Here is a 5,916-nt window from a genome sequence, read left to right as displayed (position 1 = left end):
AAGGGGGTTAGGAAAGGAGGAGGGGGAACAGATATTTGGGTTAAACTTGCTCAAAAATATTTAATTTTATTTTCCAAATGGAAACAATCCAGATGATTTTTTTAAAATCAGAATTCTCCTGCGGAAAAGTTTCAGTTGTGCAGAAACTATGTTTCCCATCAGAAAAAAATAATACTATATTAGCTCTAAAAAGAGAATATTTTAAGCTTTAGAAAACATATATATATAATATATAATATATATATAAAATATATATATAATATATATATTAAATACAGGGTACCCCCCTTTCCCTAAATTTCAGCAGGAATCCATCAAACTCCTTTCTCAACTATTAATCAGGGTGTTCCACACCTAATAGTCCCTTGACCTTACCATCTCATACGTTTATCAAACCCACAGAAAAATAGGATCAGCAAGTAGCAATAACCCAATTTTCTCTTTACAGATGAATCTCCAGTCTCAGAGGAGCTACTTCCATGTCACTAAGCCCCCACAAATTAGATTCAACTTTAATAAAGTGCTGTATAGGAGGGATGTCGCCAGGGCCCACTACTTAGCTCCACTCCTGCCCTCACTGTGTTGTCTCCCAAGGGCCTCATGGCAGCAGAAGCCAGCACCACTTTCAACCCTTAACAAGAGACTTTGAGGCTCAGAAATCTGTGTACAAGGTTAGCTTGTTTTCCCTCTTCAAATTACTTTTAGCACCCACTAAATTTCAGAATTTGAGGTCCCTTACAATTATGATGATCCATTCTTTGTCACAGAGTACATTAGAGGAATTTCACAGATGTAATATAGCTGTAGGAGGACTTCCAGACCTTTATTTTACTTTTAATTTTTGTTTTGAATTATCTTCCTTTGAGAATTTCCATGAACCTAATGTTCCCCAAGTCTTGTACCTGTTCAGTGAAATTCCCATCCTTGAAAATTTCACCAATGTCAACACCATCAATAAAACTTTCAAGGAAGGCAATATTACTGACATGCTGTATGATGCTTTTGGTATGGCATCCTGGAAACAGACTCCTTGGTCATTCTAGGATCTCACCCCAGGTTGAGTCTCAGAGTTCTGCACTACTGACAATGAAAGCTTTAAGCACCCTGTCTCCAGTTAATGTTCTTATGGCTTCCATGTTTCCAGCTTTGAAACAAGATGCTAATCTATAGACAGAGCCTAGGTTCTCAGAAATTTCAGGTTCAAGCTCCAAGAAGCCACCAAGGAAGTTGACCAGATATGTCTGCCCAAATCATTATGGAGTTAAGCCAAGCCACCTGCTTTTCCACTTCGGTTAGTCTGTAAGGTGAAAATCTATCTGACCTTTTACTTGACTTCAGACTAATAGAGCTAACTATATCTTTCTTCCTGTTTAGATAACCGTTATCTAAAGCAGTCTAAGGGGAAGTCTGGGAGTTGTCTGTTTTTTCCCACTACTTTTTGGTCTACATGGTAAATCACTCTTCACTTCTGGCCTCCTGTCACCTTATTATCCCACATCTGAGTATAAACAACTAGGCATGAAGCTACACATCACCGCATGAAGCTGCACATGGCAAAGAATAGGTTTTGGTTAGGTACAAAGAAGGAAAATTTTATTTGCCTGCTGCATTTTTATTTTTCCTGAATTTTTTTTCTGTGTATTTTTGAAGTTTTATTAGTGGAAATATAAAACAATGACTACTGAACTGTTTACTGGAGAATTAACTTATGTTAGGACAGAAGATCATCCAGTGATTTTAGCAATAATTAAGAATAAGGTACCTTTATGAATAAGCATAATGGCTCCTCTTTGCAACACAGTCCATGACACATTTAATAGGACAAACAAAATATTTACTGTAATCTTTGGTGCTTAACTGTAAAGTAGAAATATGATGATGAAGTTTTGACTAGAGATAATTATGCAAAATAAAAAGCTGCATATTCAGATGACATCAGTTGTTTATCTAAATCTGAAATCTATCTTTTTTGTATGCGTTTTTCTGTTTTTTTGTTTGTCTTTAATGTCACTCCTGGAAATTGCCCCATGTTTGCATCTACTACAGAGCTACAAGGGTATAAAATAATAAATCAAATCAAATCAATGGAAGCATACAAAAAAAAAAAGGAAAGAAATCAAGGTTGTTTGTTTTTTTTAATTAGACTTCTCTTTCTCTATCTACATAATTAATTTAGAACTTTAGGTTAAAAACTTCCCTCTTCCAGAAGAAGAACCATGTAAAGCATTAGTAAAAGTATCTTTAAATAACATCAGCAATTAAAAAGAAAAATTTGCACATGATCAATCTTGTTTCACCCCAGGTCAGTATTTTCAGTGGTGCTGATGTGCTGTTATAACATAATAGCTATAACAATTGGGCACAGTCTTAATCTGAAAACTTCAGGATTCCCTATCAAATTTATTTCCCATTTAGTAAATACAATATTTTAAAAGTAAAAAACATACCTAAATAAATAAATACTTGTGGCACCTACAGGAGACATTTACTGTAGAGTAGCTTAATTAGCCCTCATGAAATGTTGCACATCTACCAGTATGGCTCTATTAGGCCACAGCATACTAATTAACTGTAGCAGGGTAATACTTGTAAATACAAGTACTGTCCTACTGCGAAGTTATATACTACGCAGCAACACATATGTAGCCGTTGACCTGGGCAAAAGTCGTACCCAATCAGCCCAGCTGCCAAGGGGCCACACTCCTGCCTGCTGCCTAGCTACGTAGCTCAGCAGCTGCAGGAGCCTCATAGCCCAACCAGCTCCTCTGCCACCCATCACAGCCACGCACTGTCTAGGCCTGACCTCCTGTGTCCCTGTCAGCCTAGGGTTTCCATCCAGAGTTTGGGCTACATTGCTGCTTCCAGCCCGGAGCCCAGGGCTACCCCAGGGCAGCTGGCACTAGAACCTGGAGCTCTCCCTGACTTCTGCAGGGAAGCAGAGCAAGGCAGGAGCAGCCTTGGCTTAAACTGCTCCTCTGTGACTCAGTTTGTTGCTGTCCTGGATGCACATGTAGATTCTGCACCCAGGAGTAGTTTCCTGCAGCACAAACTGCAGGGCATGACTTATCTAAAATGTTTAGTGGTCATGTCTACACATGTATTTAATGTGATTGAATAAACTGAGTCCCACAGGCTAGATGATACAGCTCTGTGGGCCAGTTCTGCTTTAGATAAATTGAGAGTAAGGATGTTCTTGCAGTTAGGTGCTACACTAAAATCCAAAATTACTCATAATCAGTAAAGGAGGGATGATTACAACAATTTAGTCTGATTTTCTATCAAAGGACATCCTCCAGTAAATCTACAGTGGCAGCAGTCACTTGATTCTAGGATGACTTCTACCACAGTTCGGATGGGACTCGAGATGTCTTATGAAATCTAATCCTTGAGTCACAGCTACATCCAAAATAGATACAGGTCTTTTTGAAGAGGAGAGGAGGCTGGGATTCCTTTCCTTTTCCTTCCTCCAGTCTCTTTCTCTCATGCTTTGAGGGCAAGATGCTTTTCCTTGGAAAGACCTGACACTTGGTTGAAGTTGTGGTGTCATTGGAGTTGGTTGGCAGCCAGTTCTTCTCAATTTTTGATGTTGACATCCATTTTTTTGAATGTGCTCCTGTAGCATTTCCTCTGATCACTGCAAGATCTCAAGCTGTTACTTGTTTGGGAGTTGAGACTCAGGCATCCATACAAAATGTCCAGTCCGGCAGAGTTGGTACTTGAGGATTACCAACTCAATGCTGATAACACTGACTTCATCAAGGTTGCTGGTGTTTGTGCAGTGATCTTTCCATTTTCTGGAGGCATTGTTGGTGATACCTCTCCAGGCTCTTATGATGAAGATAGTAGGTCACTCACAGTTCATATCCATATAGAGGAGGGTAGGGACGATGACTGCACTGTAGACCTGGTTCTTGGTGTCATTCATGATTTTGCGAAAAAGGTGATTGCAATTATGTATCAAGCCTTTTACCTATACCTCAGTTATGCCATCTCTCTTGGTAAAATGTCATCTTGACTTAAGTACTTCAAACAAAAAACTTCCTTGCCAAATTGTTCCATGAATATCACCCTCACTTAAGAATTCCTGAATTATTTCTTGACTCCTCCAGAAATTTCACATTCCATTTTAAGTACATTTCACCCGACCCCTTAGCCATTGTGAACAAGATCCCTGAGCTCCTCCAGTCCACAGCGAGCTGTTGGGAAGGGATGGCCTCCACCTATCTCCATTGGGGAGAAGGCTCTTCTCAGCTGGACTGGCTGACCTGCTCCACCAGGCTTTAAACTAAGTCCACAGGGAGAAGAGGGGACTACTGCCACTGCTGGCCCACTGAGTGCCCCTTGCAAAGCCAGCAGGCCAAGGCACATAAGGGATCCCACCCAAGCCCCAGCCCTGGAACAAAATATAGGCAAGGCAAGGGCCCCTAAGGGGACACTTGCATGTCTATACAAAAATGCCAGGAGCCTGGGTAATAAACAGGAGGAACTTGTTCTCCTGCTAAATGCAAATAACTACGATGTCATTGGGATAACAGAGACCTGGTGGGACTCCACCCATGACTGGACTATGGGTATAGATGGCTATACACTGTACAGGAGGGATTGAGTGGATAAAAGGGGCGGAGGCATAGCTCTCTGTCAAGGAACGCTACGCATCCCTGCAAGCTGACATTGGCACCCACAGTGGATGACTTGAGACCCTCTGGGTTAAAATCTGTGGAGAACACGGCACACGGGATACTATGGTGGGGGTCTACTACAGAACCCTTACCCAGAGTCAAGACCTTGACCAGTAGTTCACCAGGGAATTGGCTGAGGCCGCATGATCCCAGTGTATGGTTGGCATGGGAGACTTTAACTACCCAGACATCTCATGGCAGGAGCACTCAGCCAAATCCGAGCCGTCGCAAAGCTTTCTCTCGTGTAGATGACCTCTATCTGACGCGGGAAGTCTATGGGGCAACAACAGGTAAAGCACTGCTCGACCTCATACTGGCAACTGGGGATGACCTAATCAGCAACCTAACAATCGAAGGGAAGCTGGGTGGCAGCGATCATGAACTGATCACCTTCACCATCTGCTTTAAAGCTGGCAAGTCAGTAATACAGAAGTCCTCGACTTCAGGAAAGCTGACTTTGACAAGCTAATGAGGCTTGTCAGAGAGGCCCTAAAAGGCCACGACCCAATGGAGAGGGGAGTTCAGGACAAGTGGTTGCTCCTCAAAGGAGCAATCCTGGATGCGCAAGCAAAGTCCATCCCATCTCGGAGGAAAAGCAGCAAAAGGGCACAGCAGCCCCCTTGGCTCTCCAGGGATCTGGCAGACCTCCTGCATCTTAAAAGGAAGACCTAAAAAGAATGGAGGACTGGAAAAAGTGAACTTGCTAAATGGGTACTTTGCATCAGTTTTTCACCAGTTCCATGGGATGGCCCTGCCCACTAAGGGTCAGGGTGGGCCAGGTAATGGAGATTCCTTGCCCTCCATCGAAGCTGACCTCATGAAGGAACACCTTGACAGGCTGGATACTTTCAAGTCAGCTGGCCCCAATGGGTTACACCCAAGGGTACTCAGGGAGCTAACGAGCATCATAGCTCAGCCCCTGGCACAGATCCTTGACAGCTCTTGGTGCTCTGCTGAAGTGCCCAATGATTGGAAGAAAGCCAATGTCATGCCTATCTTCAAGAAAGGGAGGAAAGTAGATCCGGCAAACTACAGGCCCATCAGTCTGACCTCTATCCTGGGGAAGGTCTTGGAAAAGATTATCAAGGAGGCCATCCTTAACAGACTAGCTGAAAGCAATATCCTGATGAATACTAGCATGGGTTTCTTGCGGGTAGGTCTTGCTTCACCAATCTCATTTCCTTTTATGACCAGATGACTTATCACCTGGACAAGGTTGAAGAGATCGACGTTGTAT

This window comes from Gavialis gangeticus, unplaced genomic scaffold (assembly GCF_001723915.1).
Source record: "Gavialis gangeticus isolate Ggan-Ray unplaced genomic scaffold, GavGan_comp1, whole genome shotgun sequence".
Classification (NCBI taxonomy): Eukaryota; Metazoa; Chordata; order Crocodylia; family Gavialidae; genus Gavialis; species Gavialis gangeticus.
The sequence above is the reverse complement of the archived record's forward strand: the minus strand, read 5'-3'. Positions refer to the sequence as shown.